This window comes from Lonchura striata, chromosome 6, assembly GCF_046129695.1.
Source record: "Lonchura striata isolate bLonStr1 chromosome 6, bLonStr1.mat, whole genome shotgun sequence".
Lineage (NCBI taxonomy): Eukaryota > Metazoa > Chordata > Aves > Passeriformes > Estrildidae > Lonchura > Lonchura striata.
The window spans coordinates 52,295,346-52,312,226 of record NC_134608.1 but is presented as its reverse complement, the minus strand read 5'-3'; positions in this window follow the sequence as shown (position 1 = coordinate 52,312,226).

The following is a 16,881-nucleotide window of genomic DNA, read 5'->3' as shown; positions in this document are numbered from 1 at the left end:
GGCAGCCCCAGGTAGGGCCACAGGGCAGGAACCCAGCAGGGAGAGCTGGGGAGAGGGGACGCACCCGGGCTGGGGGGCTGAGGGGCAAATCCCCCCCTCCTGTTAGTGTGCAGCAAGACAACGCCTTTCCCTGTGGGACCACAGGGCCTCCAGCAGCTGCCCAGTGGAAAGGCTGGCGGGGATGGCCCAGCCAGATCCCTGCCAGGGACACTGGTCACTGCCATGGGCCCCTCTGATTTTCCCAGATCCCCCTGCCCGGCCTGAGGAAGGAACCCCGGATGGCTACGACGATGTCCTGGATGTGCCACAGGAGCCCCCTGCTCCCAGCACCGGGGACATCTCTGAGGAAGTGGCACAGCAGAAGGGGATCTGTGTCCTCCCCACAGGTGAGAGGGCTCACAGGCACCCTGTTGCCTCTGCAGAGCCACTCCAGGTCAGGGTTTGGCTGTGGGGGCAGGCAGGGCCCCAGCACAGATCCATGGGTGCTGTGGTCAGACCCCTGGTGGCGTCTGTCCAGGGGGACACGGAGCTGCCTGCCCCCTCAGGCACCTTTCCGTGCTGTCCCCAAGGTGGGATCTGCTCCCCTCCATGTCGCCCAGGAACAACAACAGACTTCTCAGCTCAGAGCCCTGGGAACACGGACTATGATGATGTCGGCAGCAGCGCCCCGGGGACACTGCCATGAGGATGTCCTGGCCATGCCACAGCCCTGGGGACACGTGTGTGGCAGTGCGGTGGGGCCCTGTCCCCAGGGAGGTCTGGCCCTGCCCATGGAAGTCATCCCTCGCTGTCCAGCGCTGCAGGAAAGCAGCTCCTGTGTAGGGATTTCCTTTGATTTCAGTGTAAATTGCCATTTTTCCTATTAAAAGCCAAACTGGTCAGAACCTCCCGGGCCTGGAAGCTCATTCTGGAGCTGGCACTTCCATCCCATGTACGCCTTTCGTTGGCGACGTGAGGCAGGAACTGGAACCAGAAACACATCCCTGGGGATGGTGGGCTGAGCGGGGGGAGCACCGGGGCATTGCTGGGATTGTCTGCAGGGCCTTTATTTATCACAGCCAAATGCACAGAAGTGTTGCCAGCAACAGTGAGGGGAAAAGGGAGAGGGCAGGAGCCGGAGCCCACCCCGCAGAGGGAGCAGGATCTCCTCCCTGTGCCCCGCGGGTGGGTGGGCTCAGCCCCACTCTCAGCGCCGAGAGCTGGGCTGGGAAGGGCTCTGGTTGTTGGAAGGACTTTTCCTAAAGGAGGGGAGGTCTCCTGAAGGAGGGGAGCGCCTTCCTGCCCCCCGGCAGCAGCCCGCGGTGGCAGGGCAGCCGGGCCATGGCCCCTGGCTGCGGCACGTCGTGCTCCAGGAGGCTCCCGATCTTCAGGGCGGGCTGCAGAGCCCGGAGGGCGTCCAGGTCCTGCAGCAGGGCCTGGCTGAAGCCGTCCGTGCTCAGCCTGGGCGTGGAGGAGGCAGGAGAAGAGGAGAAGGCGCTGGAGCTTGTGGGGAGCTGTCAGAGTCCAGAGCATCCCTCTGGCTGCCCCGGATGACTCGAGCCCCTGGAAAGAGCCCAGCAACCTTGGCAGCAAAAGGAAAACACCTGTGGATTCCATTTTAGCCCGTGGCAGAGGCTGCCGACCTTACTTGAGGAATTACAAGCAAAAAGGGTTTGAATGATGTAATAAGGAAATTGACACAGGGTGGAAAAGTAGAATTTTGGGATATTTTAGAATGAAATTCAGGAGTTCAAGATGGAGGAATCTGGGTGTGCCCTAGCTTCTTCTTCCTTCTTCCTCCTTCTTCTTGTCCTCCATGTCTCGGTGTGGTAGTGACACTTTTCTATTGGTTTAGGATAGGGACACCTTGTCCAACGTAGATTTTAGGTGTTGGTACAGGAATTGTAAACATGGTACACGTAAATCTGGGTATATAATGTGGGAGCCGCCTGGGGCGGGAAGGAGACTGCCACAGCTTCTGAGCTAGCTGGACGTCGGCAGGTCAGAAAGAATCGATTGCAGATATGGAAAAAGAAACAACTTTGAAAAGTCGGCTTCACGCATTCCAGACCTCTTCTTCAGCGGCCGGGCTAGGGATAAAGGACTTCCACACTGTTGGGGTCTTGCCCAGTGACCCCGACAGGGAGGGAGGTGCCGCTGCGGCCCTGCCTGTCCCGCAGCCTCGGCTGCCCGGCTCGGGAATGCCGGGCACGGAAGGGAAGGTGGCAGGGCCCTCACTCGGCCCCGGCTCCGCAGCGGGCAGGCGGGATGCCGGAGCTGCTGGCAGAGCTGCAGGACGCCGTGGGCTCCCAGCTCGTTGTCACTCGGGCCCGGGCAGGTGAGACGGGGCCCCTGCAGCAGCCGCGCAGCCGGGGCCGGGCGGGAGGCGGCCGACAGCCGGCAGCTGCCCGGCCTGCGGGAGCGAGGGAAACAGGGAAGGAGGGCTTTGGCCTCGGCTCGCTCGGCTGCTCCAGGTGGGAAGGGCGGAGCAGCGGCTGAGGGGCTCGCAGCAGCAGGGGCTGCTGAGGCGGCAAGAGCGCAGCCCGACCAGAGCCCTCGGGAGAGAATCTCAGAGCCCACCGCGGGCCCGCGGAGGTATCCGTGGGGTCGCAGAGCTCCTGTCCCGCGTGGCCGGGGCAGCAGCCGCGCCCGCCGCCGCTGCCCTCCTGTTGTGGCCCGCACCGGCCCGGCCCGGTGTGGGCTCCGCGCGGTGCGGGCGTGTGTGAGCGGAGCAGCCCCGGACACTGCCCGGGGCCGCGGTGCCCGGCAGCGCGGGGGGACGGGGCAGGGCGGCTCCCGCCGCCGCCGCGCAGCGAGGGACCGGGACGTTCTGCCCGTGGGGAATTGCTGCGGTGCCGCTGGGTGGGGAGCAGCTGCGGTTCCCGCTGCGGCGTTTGCTCCGCGGGGGAGCCCGGCACGAGAGACCGGGAAGTGCCGATCGTTCGCGTAAGGAAGGGCCGGGGAAAGCGGGATCCCGGCCGGGTGAGGGACCCCCTGAGAGTGATAGCGGGATACGGGGATCAGGAGGAAGAGAGGCTTTAGTGTGGATTTTTTCTGCTTGCAGTGTGAGGGTGTCAAAGCCCTTTTACGTTTCCTGGGACAGTCGTGGGAGGAAGCAGTTGTGGTCGTTTCTGTATTCCTGCGGTTGCAGCCCGTGCATTTACGGAGGGAGACAATGTACCATGGTAAAGGTGGGCTGAAAGGGGTGAGGGAACGTGAGGTGTGGAAGTCGGAGCCGGTGTTCCGGGAAGCTCCGGGGCCAGCGTGAGTGAGAGGAGCCGCAGCTGGAAGGGGCGTCGGTGTCAGCGGCGCAAGTGGATCGGTGCGTGGGGCCAGTGGTGTCAGGGAGCGCGGTGCAGGGTGAGAGCGGGCAGTTTGCCGCCGAGCGCGGCTGCCGAGCCGCAGGGGCCCGGAGCGGCGGGGCAGGGGCGGCGGAGCGGCGGCGTTATCGGCGGCAGCGCAGGTGTCGGGAGGCGCGTGCGGTCGCCGGCGCCGCCGGGAGCCGGCGGGGGGTGACCGCCTCCTTCCTGCCCTGGCGGCGAGGCGAGCGCGGGGCCGCGGCCGCGGCAGCAGCGCCATGTGCCAGCGCCGCCGCGAGGGACCGGGGAGCTGGCACCTGGCAGCGCCGCGCGGAGCCGGGGGCTGCTGCCACCCCCCGCGGGGGCTGCGAGCAGCCGCGAGGGGAGCGCCCCGAGCGTGGGGCCTTTGAGCTTGGCAGGTGCCCGGGCTAGATGTGGTCCCGTGGAAGGTCTTGGTAGGATGTGGGCTGAAGCGTGTCATCGCCACCGGGATGGCTCTTGTCGGGCTCCGGCAGCAGCGTTGGAGGCACGGGGGATGGAGGAGGAAGGGCCCCCGCAGGGCAGGTGCAGTTTGGGGGGGCTGTCTCCCCCCGGGGACATCCGGGTGGCAGCCCACTGTGGCGAAGTGTGTGACGCCAGAAGCGCAGGCGAGGCTCATATTTGGGCACGGAGCAGGTTATTGGAGGCACCGGCCCCGCAGCCGGGAGATGAGGCGCCTGATAAAGGCTGCCCCGGTGCTGCTGCCTGCACTGGCTCGGGCGCAGGTCTGCGAGAGCTGCCCCGGCTGCGCCGGCTCGGGGCCGGTGTCCGTGGGGCCGGTGTCCGTGGGGCCGGTGTCCGTGGGGCCGGTGGCCATGGGGCCGGTGGCGGCGCTGGGGCTGCTGGTGTGCGTGCGGCTGTGTGCGGGTGAGTGGCGGGCGGGCGGGAGCGGGGCCCGCGGCGGTGGCGGGCCCGGCTCAGCAGCCTCCGTGCCGCAGGCTCCGGGCAGCTGCGCCTGGTGGGCGGCGGCGGGCGCTGTGCCGGGCGCGTGGAGGTGAAGCACGGCGGGGAGTGGGGCTCCGTGTGCGTCTTCGACTTCGACTGGGAAGCTTGCTGGGCCTCGGTGGTGTGCCGGCAGCTGGGCTGTGGCCGGGTGGCCAGGGCGTCCCCGTACGCCCCGTTCGGGCAGGGCAGCGGGCGGATCTGGCTGCAGCCCTTCTTCTGCCGGGGAACCGAGGATGCGCTGGAGGAATGTCCGCACTTTGGATGGGGACAACACTTCTGCGGCCACGAGCGGGATGTGGGGGTGACCTGCACAGGTGAGGGGACACGCTGGCCGTGCTGGGACAGCCACGTTGTGCTGGAGCATCGTGGGCAGGTCTGAGCCGTGCCGCTGCCCCCGTGCAGATGCCGTGGAGCTGAGGCTGGCGGGCGGCAGCAGTCCCTGTGCCGGGAGGGTGGAGGTGAAGCTGCAGGGAGAGTGGGGCTCGGTGGGAGACGACGTCTGGGACATGGAGGACGCCGAGGTGGTTTGCCAGCATCTGGGTTGTGGCTCAACTTCCGGTGCCTACTTTGCCCGTGAAAGTTTCGGCACTAGGGATGGGCTGTTCAACCTGGCCCTGGTGGACTGCAGCGGGCTCGAGTCCACGCTCTGGGACTGCGAAATCCGTGGCTGGGGACCCTATAACTGCAGCGACCATTCTTGGGAGACTGCTGTTGTCTGCCAAGGTAGGAGCTTTGCTTATGGGGGCATGGGGCAATGCCTGTGCATCCCTTGACACTGGTCCTGCAGGATTCTCCCGGCTAGTCGGAGGTGATGGAGACTGTGCCGGGCATCTGGAGGTGCGTCGGGGCCGGGCCTGGGTCGGTGTCTGTGAGGATCAGGTGGACATGAAGGCAGCCCAGGTGGTGTGCAGGGAGCTGGGCTGTGGTGAGGCACTCGCCATCCCTGGCAGCGCTCGATTTGGGCGAGGATCAGGATCATTCTGGGACGGTGGCTTCCAGTGCAATGGCACCGAGTCCCTGCTCAGTGCGTGTGCCCGGCGTCCGCCCCACAGCCAGAGCTGCGCCGGCCCCGCCAGCGTCATCTGCTCCGGTAAGTGCTGGGGACAGCGGGAGCTGTTGGGGTCCGTGCGGCATCGCCCCCCTGACCGCTGTTCGTGCCGCAGCCTACTCGGGCTTCCGGCTGGGGAACAGCAGCTCGGGATGCTCCGGGCGAGTGGAGGTGGCCGTGAGGGGCACGTGGGGATCCGTGTGCGCCAGCGAGTGGGACCTGGCCGATGCGCACGTCCTGTGCCGGCACCTGGGCTGCGGCCGCGCCTCCAGCGTGCCCCCGGGAGGCTCCTTCGGCAGCGGGGAGGGGCCGCTGCGGCCGGACGCCTTCGGCTGCCGCGGGAGCGAGCGGCACCCGGGCGAGTGCCCCGTGGCCGTGCTGGGGAAGCCGCCCTGTGTGCCCGGAAACGCCGCCGCCGTCAAGTGCTCAGGTGTGCAAGGCGGCTCTGCGGGGAGCCTTAAGGGCTTTTGGGACCCTGCCAAGAACTGGAATCAGGAGATACCAGCTTCTATTGGCATGAAAGGCTCAGTCCGTCCATTTCACAGGCAGAGTTGAGTTCCTTCGGCTGGTGGAGGGTGAGACTCGGTGCAATGGGTGGCTGGAGTTGGACGTAGGCAACGGGACATGGCACCGTGTGCCAGGAGAGATTTCACTCGTGCGGAATTTGACCAATGTGTGCTGGGAGCTGGGCTGTGGAGGACTGGACAGGACTGATGCTGTCCATGGTGAGATCTACCTGAACAACCTCAGCGACACACAGAAGTCCATCATACTAAAGGTGATCGAGGCCATCATAAGGATGACCACCATGTTGGACAAGAGTTCTAGACAGTTACCCGAGTACTACATACAGGATCGATATGTAGGACAGTGGATGACAACTGCACCAGCTGACATCCCTCATGGGAACTACATTGTGTGCTCAGGTGGGTGTCCCGAGAAGGGCCAGAGGTGTGGGTGCCCCAGTCAGCCCCCCCAGCCCATTCCTTCCATGCCCACAGGCAGCCGGCAGGTGAGGCTGGCGGGGAGCTCTGGGCGCTGTGCCGGGCGCGTGGAGGTCTATTCCGGGGGCAGCTGGAGCTCTGTGTGCCAGGAAGGCTGGGAGCTGCAGGACGCCGCCGTTGTGTGCCGGGAGCTGGGCTGTGGCACGGCGCTGGAGGCCCCGAGCCGGGCGCGCTTCGGTGCCGGCACGGGGCCGCTGTGGCCGTACGTGCCCGACTGCTCCGGCTCCGAGGAGTCTCTCTGGGAATGCGGGCGCACGGAACGGCGCGAGTGCGGGCCTGGTGGCGGGGCAGGGGCCGTCTGCTCAGGTCGGTGCCGGGCACCCCAAGGTCAGGGCCCGGCAGAGGCCCCGGGGGGTTCCTGGCCGTGCCGTGACCCCCCTGCACCCCTTGCAGAGCAGCTCTCCGTGCGGCTGGCAGGAGGCCCTGGGCGCTGCCACGGCTACCTGGAGGTGTCCTACAACGGCACCTGGGGCCACGTCTGCGCTGACGGCACCAGCACCGGCACCGCCGCCGCCGTCTGCCGCCAGCTGGGCTGTGGGCACCGGGGCTGGCTCTCGGCTGTCCCCACCCAGCAGCCGTCCCTTGCGTGGCTGGCCTGGGTGGGCTGTGAGGACGGGGCCCGCTCGCTCTGGGGGTGCCCCTCGGCCCCCTGGCACCTGCAGAGCTGTGGCACTGGAGGCTACGCCCATGTGTCTTGTGAGGAGGACAGTGATGGCACCTCTGAAGAACACTCTACCCCATATCCGGAGGCTGCCAGCAGCACAGGTAGCTCTGCCCGTGCCTGCATCCCCCACCGCAGGCTGGCTGGGATCCCCCTCCCCTCGCTGCCCTCCTGTATCCCCACAGGTGTCCCCAGGGGAACGCCCTCAGCAGTGGCCGTGGGGACTGTGTCTGTGCCCACTGTGCTGTGCGTGGTGCTGGGGACGCTGCTGTGCCTGTCCCTGGGTGCCCTGGCCCTGCTGCTGTGCCGTGCCCGTGCCCGGCGCCGAGGTGGGTCCCGGTGTGTGGGGAATGGGGACAGATCCGGTCTGAGGTCCAGGTGCTCCTGTCCTGTGGAACAGCTCTGAAGGTGACCAGGGCTGATCCCGGTGCCACCCACGGGGCCCAGGGTCCCAGGTAAGTGCTGCATCTGGTTCCAGGCCCTGGCAGAGCTGCAGATGCCATCTCCAACGCTGTCTACGAGGAGCTGGATTACAAATCCATGCCAGAGTACCAGGAGGTGCCCACTCCTCCAGGTGGGTGCTGCCCTTGTGCCCCAGCTGTGCTCGGAGTGAAGGCTCTGCCTGACAGCCCCACGGCAACTCCAGGTCCTGGTGGCCCTGCTGTGGCTCCTGGCCATGGGCTGTGGGTGTCCCTGGGTGCCACCGCAGCCCCGCTCTGTGGCGTGAGGTTCTGTCACCTGCGGTGCTGCTTGTGGCCACCCCAAGTCCCTGTTTGTCCCCTGCAGGTTCCCTGTTGGAGGGATGGGAGAACAAGCTGCCGTATTACACCGGGGACAGCGTGGAGGGGAGTGACACCGAGGCAGCCCCAGGTAGGGCCACAGGGCAGGAACCCAGCAGGGAGAGCTGGGGAGAGGTGATGCACCCGGGCTGGGGGGCTGAGGGGACAAATCCCCCCTCTTGTTAGTGTGCAGCGAGACAACGCCTTTCCCTGTGGGACCACAGGACCTCCAGGAGGTGCCCAGTGGAAAGGCTGGCGGGGATGGCCCAGCCAGATCCCTGCCAGGGACACTGGTCACTGCCATGGGCCCCTCTGATTTTCCCAGATCCCCCTGCCCGGCCCGAGCAAGGAACCCCGGATGGCTACGACGATGTCCTGGATGTGCCACAGGAGCCCCCTGCTCCCAGCACTGGGGACATCTCTGAGGGAGTGGCACAGCAGAAGGGGATCTGTGTCCTCCCCACAGGTGAGAGGGCTCTCAGGTGCCCTTTGCCTCTGCAGAGCCACTCCAGGGCAGGGTTTGGCTGTGGGGGCAGGCAGGGCCCCAGCACAGATCCATGGGTGCTGTGGTCAGACCCCCGGTGGGGTCTGTCCGGGGGGACACGGAGCTGCCTGCCCCCTCAGGCACCTTTCCGTGCTGTCCCCAAGGTGGGATCTGCTCCCCTCCGTGTCCCCCAGGAGCAACAACAGACTTCTCAGCTCAGAGCCCTGGGAACACGGACTATGATGATGTCGGCAGCAGCGGCCCGGGGACGCTGCCATGAGGATGTCCTGGCCCTGCCACAGCCCTGGGGACACGTGTGTGGCAGTGCGGTGGGGCCCTGTCCCCAGGGAGGTCTGGCCCTGCCCATGGAAGTCATCCCTCGCTGTCCAGCGCTGCAGGAAAGCAGCTCCCGTGTAGGAATTTCCTTTGATTTCAGTGTAAATTGTCATTTTTCCTATTAAAAGCCAAACTGGTCAGAAACTCACTCCCGGGCCTGGAAGCTCATTCTGGGGCTGGCACTTCCATCCCATGTATGCCATTCATTGGCGATGTGAGGCAGGAACTGGAACCAGAAACACATCCCTGGGGATGGTGGGATGAGCGGGGAGAGCACCGGGGCATTGCTGGGATTGTCTGCAGGGCCTTTATTTATCACAGCCAAATGCACAGAAGTGTTGCAAGCAACAGCGAGGGGAAAAGGGAGAGGGCAGGACCAGGATCCCACCCCGCAGAGGGAGCAGGATCTCCTCCCTGTGCCCCGCGGGTGGGGCGGGCTCAGCCCCACTCTCAGCGCCGGGAGCTGGGCTGGGAAGGGCTCTGGTTGTTGGAAGGACTTTTCCTAAAGGAGGGGAGGTCTCCTGAAGGAGGGGAGCGCCTTCCTGCCCCCCGGCAGCAGCCCGCGGTGGCAGGGCAGCCGGGCCATGGCCCCTGGCTGCGGCACGTCGTGCTCCGGGAGGCTCCCGATCTTCAGGGCGGGCTGCAGAGCCCGGAGGGCGTCCAGGTCCTGCAGCAGGGCCTGGCTGAAGCCGTCCGTGCTCAGCCTGGGCGTGGAGGAGGCAGGAGAAGGGGAGAAGGTGCTGGAGCTTGTGCGGAGCTGTCAGAGTCCAGAGCATCCCTCTGGCTGCCCCGAATGACTCGATCCCCTGGCAAAGAGCCCAGCAACCTTGGCAGCAAAAGGAAAACACCTGTGGATTCCATTTTAGCCCGTGGCAGAGGCTGCCGACCTTACTTGAGGAATTACAAGCAAAAAGGGTTTGAATGATGTAATAAGGAAATGGACACAGCGTGGAAAAGTAGAATTTTGGGATTTTTTAGAATGAAATTCAGGGGTACAAGATGGAGGAATCTGGGTGTGCCCTAGCTTCTTCTTCCTCCTACTTGTCCTCCATGTCTCGGTGTGGTAGTGACACTTTCCTATTGGTTTAGGATAGGGACACCTTGTCCAACGTAGATTTTAGGTGTTGGTACAGGAATTGTAAACATGGTACACGTAAATCTGGGTATATAATGTGGGAGCCGCCTGGGGCGGGAAGGAGACTGCCACGGCTTCTGAGCTAGCTGGACGTCGGCAGGTCAGAAAGAATTTATTGCAGATAAGGAAAAAGAAACAACTTTGAAAAGTCATCTTCACGCATTCCAGACCTCTTCTTCAGCGGCCGGGCTAGGGAAAAAGGACTTCCACACTGTTGGGGTCTTGCCCAGTGACCCCGACAGGGAGGGAGGTGCCGCTGCGGCCCTGCCTGTCCCGCAGCCTCGGCTGCCCGGCTCGGGAATGCCGGGCACGGAAGGGAAGGTGGCAGGGCCCTCACTCGGCCCCGGCTCCGCAGCGGGCAGGCGGGATGCCGGAGCTGCTGGCAGAGCTGCAGGACGCCGTGGGCTCCCAGCTCGTTGTCACTCGGGCCCGGGCAGGTGAGACGGGGCCCCTGCAGCAGCCGCGCAGCCGGGGCCGGGCGGGAGGCGGCCGACAGCCGGCAGCTGCCCGGCCTGCGGGAGCGAGGGAAACAGGGAAGGAGGGCTTTGGCCTCGGCTCGCTCGGCTGCTCCAGGTGGGAAGGGCGGAGCAGCGGCTGAGGGGCTCGCAGCAGCAGGGGCTGCTGAGGCGGCAAGAGCGCAGCCCGACCAGAGCCCTCGGGAGAGAATCTCAGAGCCCACCGCGGGCCCGCGGAGGTATCCGTGGGGTCGCAGAGCTCCTGTCCCGCGTGGCCGGGGCAGCAGCCGCGCCCGCCGCCGCTGCCCTCCTGTTGTGGCCCGCACCGGCCCGGCCCGGTGTGGGCTCCGCGCGGTGCGGGCGTGTGTGAGCGGAGCAGCCCCGGACACTGCCCGGGGCCGCGGTGCCCGGCAGCGCGGGGGGACGGGGCAGGGCGGCTCCCGCCGCCGCCGCGCAGCGAGGGACCGGGACGTTCTGCCCGTGGGGAATTGCTGCGGTGCCGCTGGGTGGGGAGCAGCTGCGGTTCCCGCTGCGGCGTTTGCTCCGCGGGGGAGCCCGGCACGAGAGACCGGGAAGTGCCGATCGTTCGCGTAAGGAAGGGCCGGGGAAAGCGGGATCCCGGCCGGGTGAGGGACCCCCTGAGAGTGACAGCGGGATACGGGGATCCGGAGGAAGAGAGACTTTCGTGTGGATTTTTTTCTGCTTGCAATGTGAGGGTCTCAAACCTCTTTTACGTTTCCTGGGACAGTCGTGGGAGGAAGCAGTCGTGGTCGTTTCTGTATTCCTGCGGTTGCAGCCCGTGGATTTACGGAGGGAGACAATGTACCATGGGAAAGGTGGGCTGAAAGGGGTGAGGGAACGTGAGGTGTGGAAGTCGGAGCCGGTGTTCCGGGAAGCTCCGGGGCCAGCGTGAGTGAGAGGAGCCGCAGCTGGAAGGGGCGTCGGTGTCAGCGGCGCAAGTGGATCGGTGCGTGGGGCCAGTGGTGTCAGGGAGCGCGGTGCAGGGTGAGAGCGGGCAGTTTGCCGCCGAGCGCGGCTGCCGAGCCGCAGGGGCCCGGAGCGGCGGGGCAGGGGCGGCGGAGCGGCGGCGTTATCGGCGGCAGCGCAGGTGTCGGGAGGCGCGTGCGGTCGCCGGCGCCGCCGGGAGCCGGCGGGGGGTGACCGCCTCCTTCCTGCCCTGGCGGCGAGGCGAGCGCGGGGCCGCGGCCGCGGCAGCAGCGCCATGTGCCAGCGCCGCCGCGAGGGACCGGGGAGCTGGCACCTGGCAGCGCCGCGCGGAGCCGGGGGCTGCTGCCACCCCCCGCGGGGGCTGCGAGCAGCCGCGAGGGGAGCGCCCCGAGCGTGGGGCCTTTGAGCTTGGCAGGTGCCCGGGCTAGATGTGGTCCCGTGGAAGGTCTTGGTAGGATGTGGGCTGAAGCCTGTCATCGCCACCGGGATGGCTCTTGTCGGGCTCCGGCAGCAGCGTTGGAGGCACGGGGGATGGAGGAGGAAGGGCCCCCGCAGGGCAGGTGCAGTTTGGGGGGGCTGTCTCCCCCCGGGGACATCCGGGGGGCAGCCCACTGTGGCGAAGTGTGTGACGCCAGAAGCGCAGGCGAGGCTCATATTTGGGCACGGAGCAGGTTATTGGAGGCACCGGCCCCGCAGCCGGGAGATGAGGCGCCTGATAAAGGCTGCCCCGGTGCTGCTGCCTGCATTGACTCGGGCGCAGGCCTGCGAGAGCCGCCCCGGCTGCGCCGGCTCGGGGCCGGTGTCCGTGGGGCCGGTGTCCGTGGGGCCGGTGTCCGTGGGGCCGGTGTCCGTGGGGCCGGTGGCCATGGGGCCGGTGGCGGCGCTGGGGCTGCTGGTGTGCGTGCGGCTGTGTGCGGGTGAGTGGCGGGCGGGCGGGAGCGGGGCCCGCGGCGGTGGCGGGCCCGGCTCAGCAGCCTCCGTGCCGCAGGCTCCGGGCAGCTGCGCCTGGTGGGCGGCGGCGGGCGCTGTGCCGGGCGCGTGGAGGTGAAGCACGGCGGGGAGTGGGGCTCCGTCTGCGTCTTCGACTACGACTGGGAAGCTCGCTGGGCCGCGGTGGTGTGCCGGCAGCTGGGCTGTGGCCGGGTGGCCAGGGCATCCCCGTACGCCCCGTTCGGGCAGGGCAGCGGGCGGATCTGGCTGCAGCCCTTCTTCTGCCTGGGAACCGAGGACGCGCTGGAGGAATGTCCGCACTTTGGATGGGGACGGCACCTCTGCGGCCACGAGCGGGATGTGGGGGTGACCTGCACAGGTGAGGGGACACGCTGGCCGTGCTGGGACAGCCACGTTGTGCTGGAGCATCGTGGGCAGGTCTGAGCCGTGCCGCTGCCCCTGTGCAGATGCCGTGGAGCTGAGGCTGGCGGGCGGCAGCAGTCCCTGTGCCGGGAGGGTGGAGGTGAAGCTGCAGGGAGAGTGGGGCTCGGTGGGAGACAACGTCTGGGACATGGAGGACGCCGAGGTGGTTTGCCAGCAGCTGGGCTGTGGCTCAGCTTCCAAAGCCTACTTTGCCCTCGACCACTTTGGTGTAGAAGATGGGCTGGTCAGTCTAGTCCTGGTGAACTGCAGTGGGTTCGAGGCCACGCTCTGGGACTGCGAGATCCGTGGCTGGGGACCCTATAACAGCAGTGACCATTATTGGGACACTGCCGTTGTCTGCCAAGGTAGGAGCTGGGCTTATGGGGGCATGGGGCAATGCCTGCGCATCCCTTGACACTGGTCCTGCAGGATTCTCCCAGCTAGTCGGAGGTGATGGAGACTGTGCCGGGCAACTGGAGGTGCGTCGGGGCCGGGCCTGGGTCGGTGTCTGTGAGGATCAGGTGGACATGAAGGCAGCCCAGGTGGTGTGCAGGGAGGTGGGCTGTGGTGAGGCACTCGCCATCCCTGGCAGCGCTCGATTTGGGCGAGGATCTGGATCATTCTGGGACGGTGGCTTCCAGTGCAATGGCACCGAGTCCGTGCTCAGTGCGTGTGCCCGGCGTCCGCCCCACAGGCAGGGCTGCGCCGGCCCCGCCAGCGTCATCTGCTCCGGTAAGTGCTGGGGACAGCGGGAGCTGTTGGGGTCCGTGCGGCATCGCCCCCCTGACCGCTGTTCGTGCCGCAGCCTACTCGGGCTTCCGGCTGGGGAACAGCAGCTCGGGATGCTCCGGGCGAGTGGAGGTGGCCGTGAGGGGCACGTGGGGATCCGTGTGCGCCAGCGAGTGGGACCTGGCCGATGCGCACGTCCTGTGCCGGCACCTGGGCTGCGGCCGCGCCTCCAGCGTGCCCCCGGGAGGCTCCTTCGGCAGCGGGGAGGGGCCGCTGCGGCCGGACGCCTTCGGCTGCCGCGGGAGCGAGCGGCACCCGGGCGAGTGCCCCGTGGCCGTGCTGGGGAAGCCGCCCTGTGTGCCCGGAAACGCCGCCGCCGTCAAGTGCTCAGGTGTGCAAGGCGGCTCTGCGGGGAGCCTTACGGGCTTTTGGGACCCTGCCAAGAACTGGAATCAGGAGATACCAGCTTCTATTGGCATGAAAGGCTCAGTCCGTCCATTTCACAGGCAGAGTTGAGTTCCTTCGGCTGGTGGAGGGTGAGACTCGGTGCAATGGGTGGCTGGAGTTGGACATAGGCAACGGGACCTGGCACCGTGTGCCAGGAGAGATTTCACTCATGCAGAATTTGACCAATGTGTGCTGGGAGCTGGGCTGTGGAGGACTGGACAGGACTGATGCTGTCCCTGGTGAGATCTACCTGAACAACCTCAGCGACACACAGAAGTCCATCATACTAAAGGTGATCAAGGCCATCAAAAGGATGACCACCATGTTGGACAAGAGTTCTAGACAGTTACCCGAGTTCTACATATATGATGAAATAATAGGACAGTGGATGACAACTGCACCAGCTGACATCCCTCATGGGAACTACATCACCTGCTCAGGTGGGTGTCCCGAGAAGGGCCAGAGGTGCGGGTGCCCCAGTCAGCCCCCCCAGCCCACTCCTTCCATGCCCACAGGCAGCCGGCAGGTGAGGCTGGTGGGGAGCTCTGGGCGCTGTGCCGGGCGCGTGGAGGTCTATTCCGGGGGCAGCTGGAGCTCCGTGTGCCAGGAAGGCTGGGAGCTGCAGGACGCCGCCGTTGTGTGCCGGGAGCTGGGCTGTGGCACGGCGCTGGAGGCCCCGAGCCGGGCGCGCTTCGGTGCCGGCACGGGGCCGCTGTGGCCGTACGTGCCCGACTGCTCCGGCTCCGAGGAGTCTCTCTGGGAATGCGGGCGCACGGAACGGCGCGAGTGCGGGCCTGGTGGCGGGGCAGGGGCCGTCTGCTCAGGTCGGTGCCGGGCACCCCAAGGTCAGGGCCCGGCAGAGGCCCCGGGGGGTTCCTGGCCGTGCCGTGACCCCCCTGCACCCCTTGCAGAGCAGCTCTCCGTGCGGCTGGCAGGAGGCCCTGGGCGCTGCCGGGGCTACCTGGAGGTGTCCTACAACGGCACCTGGGGCCGCGTCTGCGCCGACGGCACCGGCACCGGCACCGCCGCCGCCGTCTGCCGCCAGCTGGGCTGTGGGCACCGGGGCTGGCTCTCGGCTGTCCCCACCCAGCAGCCGTCCCTTGCGTGGCTGGCCTGGGTGGGCTGTGAGGACGGGGCCCGCTCGCTCTGGGGGTGCCCCTCGGCCCCCTGGCACCTGCAGAGCTGTGGCACCGGAGGCTATGCCCAAGTGGAGTGTGCAGAGGACAGTGATGGCACCTCTGAGGAACACACTACCCCATATCCAGAGGCTGCAAGAAGCACAGGTAGCTCTGCCCGTGCCTGCATCCCCCACCGCAGGCTGGCTGGGATCCCCCTCCCCTCGCTGCCCGCCTGTGTCCCCACAGGTGTCCCCAGGGGAACACCCTCAGCAGTGGCCATGGGGACTGTGCCTGTGCCCACTGTGCTGTGCGTGGTGCTGGGGACGCTGCTGTGCCTGTCCCTGGGTGCCCTGGCCCTGCTGCTGTGCCGTGCACGTGCCTGGCGCCGAGGTGGGTCTCGGTGTGTGGGGAATGGGGACAGATCCGGTCTGGGGTCCAGGTGCTCCTGTCCTGTGGAACAGCTCTGAAGGTGACCAGGGCTGATCCCGGTTCCACCCATGGGGCCCAGGGGCCCAGGTAAGTGCTGCATCTGGTTCCAGGCCTTGGCAGAGCTGCAGATGCCATCTCCAATGCTGTCTATGAGGAGCTGGATTACAAAGCCATGCCAGAGTACCAGGAGGTGCCCACTCCCCAAGGTGGGTGCCGCCCTTGTGCCCCAGGTGTGCTCGGAGTGAAGGCTCTGCCTGACAGCCCCACGGCAACTCCAGGTCCTGGTGGCCCTGCTGTGGCTCCTGGCCATGGGCTGTGGGTGCCCCTGGGTGCCACCGCAGCCCCGCTCTGTGGTGTGAGGTTCTGTCACCTGCGGTGCCGCTTGTGGCCACCCCCTAGTCCCGTTTGTTCCCTGCAGGTTCCCTGTTGGAGGGATGGGAGAACAAGCTGCCGTATTACACCGGGGACAGCGTGGAGGGAAGTGACACCGAGGCAGCCCCAGGTAGGGCCACAGGGCAGGAACCCAGCAGGGAGAGCTGGGGAGAGGGGACGCACCCGGGCTGGGGGGCTGAGGGGACAAATCCCCCCCTCTTTTTAGTCTGCAGCGAGACAACGCCTTTCCCTGTGGGACCACAGGGCCTCCAGCAGGTGCCCAGTGGAAAGGCTGGCGGGGATGGCCCAGCCAGATCCCTGCCAGGGACACTGGTCACTGCCATGGGCCCCTCTGATTTTGCCAGATCCCCCTGCCCGGCCCGAGCAAGGAACCCCGGATGGCTACGACGATGTCCTGGATGTGCCACAGGAGCCCCATGCTCCCAGCACTGGGGACATCTCTGAGGGAGTGGCACAGCAGAAGGGGATCTGTGTCCTCCCCACAGGTGAGAGGGCTCTCAGGCGCCCTGTTGCCTCTGCAGAGCCACTCCAGGGCAGGGTTTGGCTGTGGGGGCAGGCAGGGCCCCAGCACAGATCCATGGGTGCTGTGGTCAGACCCCAGGTGGGGTCTGTCCGGGGGGACACGGAGCTGCCTGCCCCCTCAGGCACCTTTCCGTGCTGTCCCCAAGGTGAGATCTGCTCCCCTCCATGTCCCCCAGGAACAACAACAGACTTCTCAGCTCAGAGCCCTGGGAACACGGACTATGATGATGTCGGCAGCAGCGCCCCGGGGACACTGCCATGAGGATGTCCTGGCCATGCCACAGCCCTGGGGACACGTGTGTGGCAGTGCGGTGGGGCCCTGTCCCCAGGGAGGTCTGGCCCTGCCCATGGAAGTCATCCCTCGCTGTCCAGCGCTGCAGGAAAGCAGCTCCTGTGTAGGGATTTCCTTTGATTTCCGTGTAAATTGCCATTTTTCCTATTAAAAGCCAAACTGGTCATAAACTCACTCGCGGGCCTGGAAGCTCATTCTGGGGCTGGCACTTCCATCCCATGTACGCCTTTCGTTGGCGATGTGAGGCAGGAACTGGAACCAGAAACACATCCCTGGGGATGGTGGGCTGAGCGGGGAGAGCACCGGGGCATTGCTGGGACTGTCTGCAGGGCCTTTATTTATCACTGCCAAATGCACAGAAGTGTTGCCAGCAACAGCGAGGGGAAAAGGGAGAGGGCAGGAGCCGGAGCCCACCCCGCAGAGGGAGCAGGATCTCCTCCCTGTGCCCCGCGGGTGGGCGGGCTCAGCCCCAGTCTCAGCGCCGAG